This window comes from Pelobates fuscus, chromosome 8, assembly GCF_036172605.1.
Source record: "Pelobates fuscus isolate aPelFus1 chromosome 8, aPelFus1.pri, whole genome shotgun sequence".
Taxonomy (NCBI): Eukaryota; Metazoa; Chordata; class Amphibia; order Anura; family Pelobatidae; genus Pelobates; species Pelobates fuscus.
Window position 1 is genome coordinate 47,309,253 of NC_086324.1, and position 14,035 is coordinate 47,323,287.

At 40.8% G+C, this 14,035-nt stretch overlaps 1 protein-coding gene across 2 annotated transcripts in view; it reads right to left on the reverse strand.

Annotated features, from left to right (window-relative positions):
* SESTD1 (SEC14 and spectrin domain containing 1) overlaps positions 1 to 12,543 on the reverse strand; it is a 130,929-nt gene extending 118,386 nt beyond the window's left edge. Inside the window, exon 1 of one of the 2 annotated variants that reach the window (XM_063428674.1) lies at positions 12,466 to 12,543. The gene's annotated coding sequence lies outside the window, so the exon portion shown is untranslated. Of the gene's footprint in view, positions 1 to 12,437 lie in introns of both variants that reach the window. The other variant, XM_063428675.1, reaches the window with a different exon arrangement.
* Between the last annotated feature and the right edge of the window lie 1,492 nt (positions 12,544 to 14,035).

Below are 14,035 nucleotides of genomic sequence, written 5' to 3' on the forward strand. Positions count from 1 at the left end.
TCTGGTCTAACTAATGTCAGTGCAGAGCATCTTGGACATCTGTTGTCCGTATGCACAGCACACTGACGACAAGTGCCCAATGGAAGCACGCCTCCCCCCATCCACCCACCCATGCTGCCCAAGTCCTCCCAAACGTGCCTTCCCCTCCTGAGAGGGAGAAAGACATCAGCAGGGGATAATCGAGCTGCCAGGAGAACGTAGCCTCCGCATTGAAAATGAGGTAAGTTTTAGGCTTTGTTTTTTGGGGAGGGAGGGAGGGACCAGAACTGCAAGGGCCACTCGGACCAAAAATAGTTGTTTATTAACACAGGAACAGGAGAGGAAGCAGAAATTTAAAGCAGCACTCCAAACACATGAAGCACTTCAGACTGCTGAAGTACTTTATGTGTGAAGAGCTTGTCCACTTTGTTTCATTTTATGAAAGTGTCAATTTCAATAGAATTTTTATAAATAAATGTTATCACACCTCCTGGCTGTCAGTCTGGCAGCCAGGTGGTGTTAATTCCTTCTAGTTTAGTTCATTGCAACTAAACTCAAAAGGCAGGCACTTACCCGCAGATAACACAGCATACTGAGAAGTCTGTGATTGGAGAGCTGGTCGGCAAAACTTCTCAATGAGAATGAGATATTACAGTGGCTGCAGGTACTAAATATGTGGCTATTGCAAACCAGGATTTCAGAAGGTTTGCTTAAAATCTCTGTAAAATGGCTAGAACACGTCCATGAGAGAGATCAGGTAATAGATCAGGTAATAGACGCATAATATCTTATCGCAAGCTGCAGATACTTTAACAACAGTTTATCAGCTTCGGGTAGTTTTGATTTATGAAGACAACATTTAATAAATGAGACCAGACTATTGCTTTGCTACACGCTGTAAAGTCAGTAGTTAAAGCTTTTGTTTACATTTGGAGTCATAAAAGTTAAACATTTATTTCAGAATCGTTTACCAAGCAAGTTACATGTATAATGGGTATAAATCCTGTTAGTCTAAGCCTGTGGTTCTCAATCTATCTTAAAGGAACGCCAGGAAAATATTGGACAGTCTGCCACATCAGAAAGCTTTATGAGAAGCAGTCTAAGCATGTAGAATGCAAAGGAGCGTACACACGGTCAGCCAATGTACTCATTTCCATTACTTACAATGCCTCTTTTATTTCAAAATTGTAAAGGTTATAATTTCTTTATTAAACCAACATAAAAAACTAAATGCCTTGAAAGGGCAGTCTAAGCCCCAGTGACTCGTAAGTATTCAACAAAAAGTCCTTACCATTTACCATGAGATGTCTACAGGGGATTCCTGGCACCACAATTGAGGCCTGTAATTACTCTTTAATATTTTATTCATATTTAATGTTATGCACATATAGAAGAAAGTCTTATCTTATATTTACAGAAAAACTAGAGTGTTAGGAATACAAAACTACACTAGAGATGGAGTTAACCTTGCAATATAATTATTGCACTCTCTCTGAAACTGCAATGTTTTACAATGCAGAGTCAGGGGACATGATCACTGCACCCAGACTACTTCAGTGATGTGAAGTGGTCTGGGTGCCTATAGTGTCCCTTTAATGGTTCACTTAAAGGGACACTCCACTGCCTTAAAAAAGTCAATGTTTAGCCTCCAATGAAAACATGCATGCATTTTATATGCATTCTTTTTCACTGGGGGCAAATATCTAAAACAGCTGGCAAAACCTGCAGGTCTCTGGTCTGAAGCTTTTGCCATCCTGCCCTTCTAACCCAGCCCAGACTTTCTGTGGCTGTCCAATCACAGACTTACCAATGTAGTTCAATGAGAAGTCTTTGCAAGGCAGGTTTTCTGGGCAATTGCCTGCCCCTTGAGCTTAGCTCCACAGAGCTAACTAAATCAGGAAGTAACAGTAGTGGTTGTCTGATTGACAACCAGGGGATTCTAACCCGGTTAATTTATAAAAGTGCAAATATCTGATGAAATCTCATATCTTTACTCCATCAGCTCCCTAACTTGTCGTTAAGGTTTCCATGCCAAATCAGTTAAGAGACTGCCACATGGTATTAATGACAAATAAATAAAAAGAAATGCCACCTTGAACAAATGCATTGAGGGCACAAAACCTGTTTTTCCTGAATATAATTGTTTGAACACATTACTTCATGACAGAGCAATTTGTTAGGGAGAACAAACTGGTAAGTTACCACTACTTGTTAGGCATGGGTAGAAAATGATTGCCTATAAGCAGAGTCTGACAAGTGCCTGTGTATGTCACAACAACAAACAGAACACAAAGAATGAATAAAGGAATATAAAGGCTGGCAGAGAATTGTGGGAGATGTAGTCTAACAGAAGCTAGATGAACTTTGATAGTAATAAGCTGTAGATTACATCACCTCTCTGCCTTAAATAAACCCGATTATAAACATTTATTCAAAACATCATATTACTCGTGTCATTGAAGCAGACTAAAATAATCAGCATTCATAGATTTTACATTAAAATATACATGTGGTTCAAAAGCAAGCATCCAATGTTATAATTAGCTGTCATGTTTCCCGGGTCGAAATAATTTCTGATGGAAAGTGATGTTAAATTAGCATTTTCATAAACCTGTAGCTATTCTAAACTACACTGATTTCAAAGTCTGAAATGATTAAAAATGGGCCTCTGCAATTCTTTCCAAGCAAACAGAGGACAATCCTTAAGAAGATGATGATTATTACTGTACCCAAGCAAAATGACATCAAATAAAATAAATACAATAATTTATATAAAAACAGGAAAATAGATATGCAGAAATTGGAAAAAAAATATATATATTGCTTTTCTATATTTTATATCAATGCATTTTTATCGCTGGTCTTCATATCTGCGTTGATTAGGAATACCATAGTTACTGTGATGCATCACCCAGATATCTCTAGGTGGACTTTGAGATGTCCTTCTTGGGCAGAGAAACTCCCCCAAAAAAAACAACAAAAAAAAAAAAAAAACATTTCCACAACTGTCCTAGAGTTCCCAACATGGATTTAAACAAAGTTTTTTTTTAAACCACAGCATGAGCTATGATCCAGAACGACCAATGACCAGAAACTAGCCAAGGAGTTAGCTTCGACCTTGTGGGTCTCAGCACGGCACAGTTTCTGCTGTGGAAGTTAAAGTCTCTCTGAGAACATATAGCTAGATACTAAAAAGACCATGGGGAGACCAAACACAAAACTCCAAACTGTGTTTGGGTCTTCTTGGATGGTATTATAGGGGGAAGATGATTGTAAGATGAATAAGCCCTGTCATATGTAAGTGTACAAAAGTGGGGTTTACTGAGGTTTCCATGATATTCTAGGTAATGTGCAACTAGTATGTACTGCGTGATGCATGTTCCCAACAATCATAGATAGGAAACAGCAAGATGTGTTGAGGGATGCTGTGTCCATGGCCATATTTTGCCAAAATTCAGCTTGAACATAAGAGAAGGTAGCCCCTAATTTGCCTCATGTATAACTTCGGAATGAGTTTAAATCCCAGTGAAATTCAATAGCATTCTATATGAGGAAGCTTAAAGATTCTATATTAATCAAAAACTCAGAAGAGCCAGTGCCTTGATGAATGACATTTAAACTAGCCTGCAGACATATTATGCAAGAGCTTTTTTAATTTTATTTAAAAATAAAACAAAAATATGCATTGGTGGGGTTTCTGAATTAAATACGTATACATACGTATACACACCTATTTCAACAGCATTTCTGAGACTATATCTTAAATGAATGCTTGCATTATATGTCAACAGCCATTAGATAATTGCATTTCTGCAAAAGACATTAAAGATCAATGTTATTATCCAATTACCATTGAAGATCACACACAAAAAAAAATGGCTATGTAATCTGGCCACAATTACACTGAGGACAGAAAGAGACAGCAGGAGCTCAAATGTGTTTGTATTCATGACCAATGCTTTAACCGCAGGGCCGCACGTACCCCCACCCACAATATCATTAGCTCTGACTTCAACACAGCAAGGGAGAGTCTATTTCACACACAGCATTTGGCGTATTATAAGACAATGAAAAAAAAAATGATTCTGTGTTTTGTTTTTTTTCGTAAAACATTTAATTGCAGGGGATTGGATATTGAAATACAAACTTGATAGAAATAGCTGATTTGGGGGGAAAAAAAATCAACTCATCTATATCACAGCTTGGCTATTTTAGCATAAATTTTGCTAATTTTTTTTTTAAATTCACTGTTTGGTGAATGAAACCCTTCACGAATGTTCAAGAGTTAGGGCTATTTCAAAGAAGTGCTTTCTATAATTTGAAATTGAATCCAAGCTAAATGCAATATAGGAGATTAGGAAGCGTAATCCAACATAAAAGATTCATTAGGCCTCAATAGAAAAAAGAACAAAAAGATAACTTGAGACAACAGAAGAAACAAAAATAGACAATCTGGCCCTGAAGCTCAAAGGACCAAAGCTAGCTGTTATTTATTTTTTCTTAGATAATAGGACAAGGTGTTGCCCCTCTTAAAGGGACCCTTTACCCCCAAAACAACTTCATCTCAATTACGTTGTTTGGAGATCTGGAGTCCTTGGGTGCCATCTTACCTTAAAGTATTAAAATGTTTTTGAACAGTTTAACAACAAAGATGTTCTTCAGGATGGCCTGCCAAGGCGGCATCCATTTTTATTTTAAACTCCCCCTCCTGACTCCACTATATTTTATTGCCCCCTTGTCACCCCCAAATGCCCTTAGGTCATGGCCCTGCCATCTTAGTGTGGGATGGTGAAGGTCCTGCGGGGCACATTATCTGCCCGCACTAGATAGAGCTGTGAAATTCCAGCACATGCCCATCTGAACATTGGGCATTCGCTGTTGTCAGAAATTCGGAAGGGAAATTCAGCTATTTGTTCATACGGCAGAAAGAAAAATGGACGAATAGAAATTACAAAGTACAAAGGAAAAACAAATCTCAAATCAGTCTTCGTTGGTTCGCTTATTACAAGGAAGGAGCTACAAGCTCAAAGATCGGTCTTTGTAATATGTAAGTTTGCTCTGCATGGAGACGCTAACCATTCCCCATAGAGATGCATTGATTCAATGAGGAGTTGCTGATGGGCTTGCACAGCGTTTGCCATGCATGTGCAATAGCCTCCCAATGCTTTTCTTTTGGAAGCATTGGATTGGCTGAGATCGTCAATTTTGATGATCTCAGTCAAGCAGACGGAACAGGGGATCGGGTGAGTAAACTCACCTTTTACATTGGTGACAAAAGGTTAAACAGTTAAATTACAGCTATACTGACAATACCTAATTTCCAGCCACCTCCCCCTGCAGCCTCCAATGCGAAGATCTGTCAATGTTACCAGCTGACGTCAACCGCGGTCTTGTTCAATCCAGTGCTTCTCAGAAAAGAATTGGGGACAAGAACACGTGCGAAAAAAAACGCCATGCTTCCCCCAATCAAATGCTGCTATGAGCAGAAGATGATTGCAGGACCACATTTTACGTGGTTATGGAGATGAAAGATCCTCCAATTGCTGTCAAAAAGAGCTCCACTATAGGCTTGCTTAACCCCGTAATGTAAACAAGTCCTTTTTTTCCCCCCAAACAAGCAATGTTTTATATTATTTTTATTACTGGCATTTATAAAGCACCAACATATTCCACAGTGCTGTACAAATAACACTACAGGACCACTGCACCCAGACAACTTAATTGAGATGAAGTGGTGTGGTTGATGTCTGTGGTCCTTTAAGTACTTTTTACTCCTTCTGTTCACAAGAGCCATATGCCCATCTCTGGCACTATGTGACATGACAAGATTTGTATGGTATGTATTTGACATACAAAGTAACTTGTAAGGTGCTCTCATTGTCCCAAAACCTAGTATGCACAGATGACAAACAAAAAAATCTGGGTAGCTTTACTCATCTCGCTTCATGAATGAAACAACTCAAGAGTTCTGAAATGCATATACCCCAATTCCCTCCTAACCTAGGGTTTAGATTTATGGGAAACAAGACAATATCTCCATAATGCATCATAATGAGGGGGTTTCAATTAATGCCCAGAGTAGCCCTTGAATATAGGTTTCACTCCAAAATGTTTTAAAGGATCACTATAGTGTCAGGAAAACAAAGCGGTTTTCCTGACACTATAGTGCCCTGAGGGTGCCCCCACCCTCAGGGTCCCCCTCCCGTGGCGCTGAAGGGGTTACAACCCCTTCAGCATCTTACCTTAATCCAGTGCTGGGCTCCCTTGGCGCTGGTGACCTATCCTCCCTGTCCAACGTCACTGGAGCTGAAAGCGCATGCGCGGCAAAAGCCGCATGAGCATTCACAGTGTCCATAGGAAAGCATTTCTCAATGCTTTCCTAAGGACGCTCTGCGCGATGGAGGTGACATATGCCTCCAGCGTCGCAGATGTGCCTCTAGTGACTGTCCGGAAGACAGCCACAAGAGGCTGGTTTAACCCCAAATGTAAACATAGCAGTTTCTCTGAAACTGCTATGTTTGCGTCTGAAGGGTTAAAACCTGAGGGACCTGGCACCCAGACCACTTCATTGAGCTGAAGTGGTCTGGGTGACTATAGTGTCCCTCTAACTATTTCAAGATTCCAACTTTTAACTCATTCTGAGAAATAAAACAGAACAGTGAAAAGGATTTGGCTATTTAAATTTGGCTGTTGAAATAAGAGTATTTCTCAGCTAAACTGTAGTCGAGTACGGAGTATACATGCCATTACAGTGTCTGATTTCCTATTGTGTTGCCCTTAATAATATGTTGGCACATTATCAATAGGTAATATCAGAGACAACAATGGGTGGTGAAACTGGGTATTTTTCCCCCTTCAAACACAATGAAAAATCTTACAAAACAGGAACCATCACAAGTGATGAAAGAAACATTAAAACAAAGAGACTGTGTGTTCTTGGATTTTTAAATATATTTAATTTTACATTGCCAAGAAGTCAAATTTTTGACGTATATGAAACCTAATATTGCTTGCTTATTTCAAAGTAGGACACAAACACATAGCACATCTCTTTGAATATAGGGTGGGGGAGTCTGCTCACCCTTTGCTGGATCTTAAAAGGGGTTAAATAACATTGTTAAGTGGTGATTTTATAAGCTTGGTGTAAACTCCACTAGAAGTTGTGTTGACAGCTGTGAGAAGCTTTGCTTGTAACACCCAGCCTCTGTATGACCCCTGCCGCATTACTTTCTACCAAACAGATCTCTTTAGAGTGCCCTTAAGTTGCCTGGAGAGGCAGATCGCTTTATAATGATTTATTTACAGAAAAGTAATGCATTTTGTAAATGCGGACACCCCAAAATGCAAATAAGGTAAGCTTGTCCAAACATGACAGTTTAAGAAGAGGACAATGTTTGATGTGCAAACCTTTAGCTCAACAAAGGTCTTGGTATAAGTACATTTATTGCTGCTACAAGGCTGTCAATGCACTTGCGCAGTGATTGCAAATCTTGGCCAAGAAAACCAGCATCCATTAAGTAACCAATTATGGACAAAAAGAAATAACTTTTTATATCTGTAATATCTTGTTGATTTTGATTGAGAAACATATCACTTACACTGCTCAATGCAAAGGTCTAAATAATCTTTAAAAAAAAAGTCTCTATAAGCATCAAATACAAGTTTGCATTACTGCAATTTGTATTGTGCACATAGCACTCTGCTCTCGATTTTCCTTCCCAGACTGGCTGATAAATGCATCGATTTGCTTCTTCCATTGCTCCCTCAGATCTAACCAACTTAAACATTAAATGCATACAAAGTTTAGACATCTTTCTCATGTCCTTTCTGATTCTTGATTGAGCCCAAGTTGCTGCTATGCATGCGAGTTTAGCACCTTGGTACATACACAGGGTGAGATTCAAGGGAACTATGACGACCCCAACCCCTTTTTTGTATTTATTTTTTAATATAAAGTGACTGTTTGTTTAGATAATACATTAAAAAAAAGTGTTAAATACATAAATAAAAACTCTTTCAAAGAATCCTCCAAAAACAACATATCTTGCCTGAAACTAGAGACAGACCCCTTCACCATCAAGAAAAAAACTTTTCCTAATGGAAAAGGTATGTTTTTTTTTTTCCAAGCCAGTTTAGGGAATGGGGAGTCACCGATTGGCTGCCCAGTGCACTCCGCGCTTCCTGAATATGACTATTTATAGGCCAGGTGCCACCTGGGGAGGAGTGGACATTCCCGCTGGAGGCAACTTTTAGGTAACAGTGCCACCAGGGGCCTCCTGGCACCATAATAACTTCATTTAGATTTAGTTGTTTTGGTGTCCGGAGTATCCCTTTAAATAACAGCAGTGACTACTGCTTGTAGTAACACAGGGGAGAAGCATAAGTTAATACTTTGAATGTGTCATGTTTTCAAATTATACATTAATGAGTAACCAGTCATTTCCTCAGAAACATTTAATCTTTAATTCCCATGAAACAAAAAAAGGTATGACTGATTATGGACTGTGGGTTTAAAGAAGTTCATATTTAATATGACACTGAAACCAAATGTGCAACAAAAATTTTTGAATACTACCATCTGTCATATAATATCACTATTTCGATACAATACACCTTCGATGAGAAAAAATGTCAAGGAACATCATCTGTATTTTTCTTTTCTATGTTATATATACTTATAAATGTCAAATGTATTTAATATGCATTTAGTCAAACTGACCAATTTTAATGCTGACAATTATGAAAAAAAGTTCCACATCTTAAAGGGGCACTGTAGGCACTATAACCATTTAATCCCTTTGAATTGGTTATAATGCCTGGAGTCCCCTAGCACTCCCCTCTATTCATTGTTAAAGGAACACTATAGTGGGAGAAATGCAAATATGTGTTTCTAGTGCTATAGCGCCCTGCTAACATGTTAAGTGTCCTGTCCCCACCTGCAATGAGTAAAAAAGCAGTTTTATTCACCTTTTCTCCCTTGCAACACCAGTCCCTAGGATTGATTATCTCAGCCAATCCAACGCTTTCCCATAGATAATCCGTAAGAGGCCAGTGTGCATGCATGCAAAACTCCATGCTGTTCCAATCAGATGGCCTTTATGAGACCACTCAGCCATTTTGGCAGAAATTTATTTAGTGGCTGGCAGAATGATAGCCACTAGAAGCGTTTAAATCCTGTAATATTTTACAATGGAGAGTCCTCATCAGGATTCTTCAGACATTACTGCTGTACCCTAGCCCATGCACGCAGGGCCGGACTGGCACACCGGGATACCGGGAAATTTCCCGGTGGGTCGCAGCACTTGGGGCCCGGGGAGAGACAGGAGAGCCCTATTACCTATAACTAAATACCATTTGGTAAGTTTTCCCTCAGACTGTGAGAGTCCGAGGGAATTATGGAGGGATGAGCTTGGTGCCGGTGCGGCCGCATTGAGGATGGGGCAGCCGGAGGGAGCTTTCTGGCACTCAAGCTCTGCCCCCAGCTGCAAGCTCCGCTCCCCGGTCGCAAGCTGGTGACCTCAGGGCAGGAAGAGGCAGGGAATGGAGTCCTCACCTCCCAGTAGCCTGCAGTGCCATGTAGGCTTCAAAAACACTGCAGCTAGTGAGTGAGAGTGATTGTGCGTGCGCGTGTGTAATATATATATATCTGCTGTTGTGAGCATGTGTGTCTTAGTAAGCATGTCTCTAGTAAGCATGTGTGCAGTAAGCATGTATGTGTGTGTGTGCGTGTGTGTCAGTGAACACGTCTGTAATGAGCATGTATGTGTGTTGGTAACAACATCTGTAGTGACCATGTATGTGTGTGTCAGTGAGCTTGTAATGAGCATATGTGTGTCAGTGAGCTTGTAATAAGCATGCGTGGTGTCAATGAGCTTGTCTGTACTAAGTGTGTGTGTGTGTACCTGTAAGCTTGTCTGAGTTTGTCAATGATCTTGTGTGTGTCAATGAGATTGTCTGTCTGTTCCAGCATGTGAGTATGCTTATTTTAACTAATATTTATAATTAAAAAAGGAACTAAATCAATAATAAAAGTATATATTTATATATCCTTTAGTGAGAATATTAAATATCCCTTGATAACATTTAAAATATGGCTGTCTTGCTACTCCAGATTGAGTAATTCTAATTTAAACATAGATTTTATATATATATATAAATAAAATCTATATGCCAGCCCTATATAGCATTGTACCATGGTAGTGCGTGTGTGTGTGTGTATATATATAAAATATATATTAAAGTCTATGGAGGATGACAAACGACAGTGGGATTCTCCATAGACTAAGCCAATTCCCTACAGCCATCACTGGTGACAGCAGGGGGGACTGACACTTCTAAATGGCAGTAGCTTCGCCCAGTGTCTAAAAGGTGTCAACTTTAAGAAATAACAGAGACAAAATAGTCCCTATCTCTTGACTGGGTTGGCATTTCAATGAAATTCCAAAAGAGTCACAATGAGTATTTCATAAAGATTCTATCTTTATGAAATACTTGTTCGTTTGTTTGGGGGTTTTTTTATGAGGGGGGGGGGGGGGGCAGTGCCACTTTAAGACAACAGAGACATGGCAGCCAGACCACTTCATTGCAGCTCAAGCAGCACAGAGGAGATGGGCTACAAAGCACTAAGACATAAAAAAAAAATAAAAGGTTTGGCACTGGATAGAAGGGTGGCACCAGTTATCCCAGACACTATAATCACTTCAAGAAATTAAAAAAATTACAGTGTCCTTTAAGAACATCATTTATCCTATTACAGCCCTGAAGTCGCTGTGTTGGTGCCACAGTTTGTAGAGGCTTCAGACTCACTAGTGTACCGCAAGACACTGGCTGAAAGCCACCGTTCATATATCACATGTGGCAGCATTTTTCCTTGATGTCCATACACATCTGGGTTTTGCAGTTGCAACCAAATAAGACTTAGACTTTCTTGTAACCACTAGTAGTGGAATTCCTGTAAAGTAATCAGAATTTTCCAAAATAAATATGCTAACCTGTCAAAAGTGTGCAACCAAACTCCATAAGAAAGATTCAAACATCAACGTACCTTTAAAGTAAATCTAAATTTACCCCTCCCCATTCACAAAAAAACATATTTAAAACAGGCTAGAAAGAGAAAAAAAGTATTTCCAAATATTTTTCAAGGAACGGTGGAAATACAATGGGTTAGCCAAAACAAAGCACAGCACAATAAAATCTGCACAACTCCAGGACTTTCAAATCCCTAAACAAACAGCTCTAAAATGAAGACAACAAACTGCACACACAACTGCAAAAAAATAAGGAAAAAAAATCACCTGCAATGATTGGCAAAAAATCAAGTGATAAATATAAATACAGCCTACACACTACTGTACTCTGCATTTTTATAATCATGATCTCATTCCACAGGAATAGCCAACTCATGATAGGAAATGAGTACCACAATTTGCAAATAAGTCCATACACTTGCAGACAGCGACAATAAATTATGGCAATCCATCCAACAGCTTTTAGTTATCTCCTTTTTTAGAAATGCATTGTAATAGCTTATAATGGCAAAATATGCAAGCCAATAACTAAAGTATGAAGAATTGAAAAGTGATTTGCAAACTTTAGGCCACATTTCAAATATTCTGCACCACACGTTTTTTTGTGGCTTGTTTGACCAACCAGGTTTATTAATTCTAGATTTTAAACGTTCCACAATTCACAGTTTAGTGAATAATCCCAGGTGTTGTGTCCCACACATTACAAACATGTGTTCACTGTAGTGAATGTTCAACTTTATGCTCAAAATGACAAAATAGCACTTTAATTTTATTTATTTTTTTCCCCGATTTGGCTATTTTGACTTAAATTTGAAATTTCACTATGGAGTTTATTTACTTAATTAAGAACTGCAGTGAACTGGTTCATACAACAGATTTGTATAAATAAATTAATAAAATACTCCCAGTCAGCTATAGTCACTGCTTGGTATTTATCCTTCATTTTTGTACAGCGCTGCAGAATAGGTTGGCGCTATCTAAATACCAATAATAATAATACCAATAATAATAATAATACCAATAATAATAATAATACCAATAATAATAATAATAATAATACCAATAATAATACTGGCATTGTGATTTAATTTTATTCCAATTCATTGTTTAGTGGATCCCAGACTGTCCCTGGTTTAGTACATAGCCCAGCCATCTCGCAGGGTGTGTGCTTGTTGCAGTCAGTGTATGCACACATGGTACATGCAGCTCACACACACCAGGTATGATGGTTACTGTAACAGAGAGCAGTATGCTGCTCCATTCACAAGGGGGAGAGGCTGTATCTCCCACAAATGCCATGCAGCATCAGCCCAAGCAAGCAGCCTTCTGCAGACCCTCACCCACCCCATGCATGACTGGCCTCGCTGCTAGACACACAGGGAAACCCTTCACCCCCAGTTACCCCCGCCCGGCCGTTCCATTCACACTCACATCCCGATATGAAAACCTCAATATTTACATGATGAGCTTACGGCAGCGACCACGGCAGCTTCAGTGTACGCGCCACACTTCCTGTTGCGTCCCCTCCCCACTCACTACTCGCCGGCCCCCTCTGCTCGCACCACGCCTACCCGAAGGGAGGGGTGGAGCGGTGAGGGTGAGAGTGTGCAGATGGGAGAGAGCTGATTGGCCGCTTGATAGCCACGTGTACAACCCCCCCTCTCTCATCCCCGCCCCCTCCACCGTGCTGCTAAGGACCTTGATTCCTTGGCGACCGCCATGGAAACAATGAAAGTGATGCGGTCGGGAGGGAGTGTAAGGGAAAAGGGGGGATGGCGGGCTGCTCGTGACACCTACAGCGCAGTACGAGGGTAGCAGGGAGGGGGAGCAGACTCAATCAAAATAATAATCATGGGCTTGGGGGTATGACGCTCTGCTAGTGATGGCTAGGGCTGTCAGCATCCACTGCAGCCCAGACAGGGATGGTTAGGGCTGTCACCATGACACCCAGATAGCGTATGCTCCCATCATCCTCATCCAGGGAGTGTCAGCACTGCCACACGCCTATGATTCTCAGCCAGTGAGAACAGGGCTTGCCATCCTCCCCCTAAATGATCAGGCAGTGGAGACAGGACAGTCTTGCACCTATGTGATGCTCTCTCAGCCAGTCAGAACTGAGATGTTAAGCTCCCATGATGCTCAGCCAGCAAGGACTAGGACGGTCATGCTCTCATAATGCTCAGATAGCAAGGACTGGGGTTGTCATCCTCTCATAATGCTCAGACAACAAGGACTAGGGCTGTCATGCTCCCATCATGCTCAGATAGCACATACTGGGGCTGTCATGCTCTCATAATGCTCAGACAGCAAGGACTAGGGCTGTCATGCTCCCATCATGCTTAGACAGCAAGGACTAGGGCTGTCATGCTCAGCCAGAAAGGACTAGGACGGTCATGCTCTCAAAATGCTCAGATAGCGAGGACTGGGGCTGTCATGCTCCCATGATGCTCAGACAGCAACTAGGACTAGGGCTGTCATGCTCCCATGATGCTCAGACAGCAAGGACTAAGGCTGTCATGCTCCCATCATGTTCAGACAGCAAGGACTGGGGCTGTCATGTTCCCATCATGCTCAGACAGCACAGACTGGGGCTGTTATGCTCCCATAATGCTCAGATAGCAAGGACTGGGGCTGTCATGCTCCCATCATGCTCAGACAGCGAGGACTAACATGCTCAGACAGCAAGGACTGCATTGCTCTCATGATGCTCAGACAGCAAGGACTAAAGCTGTTATGCTCCCATAATGCTTAGACAGCAATGACTAGATCTGTCATGCTCTCATAATGCTCAGACAGCACAGACTAGGACTGTCATTCTACCATCATGCTCAGACCGCAAGGACTGCCATGCTCTCATGATGCTCAGACGAACAAGGACTAGGGCTGCTAGGCTCCCATGATGCTCAGACACATGGACTTGGGCTGTAATGTGCCCATCAAGCTCAGCCAGGGAGGACGAGGGCAGTCATGTTCACGTGATCCACAGTGAGTGAAATCTTCCACAAGTCATCACTCAATTCTCAGACAGT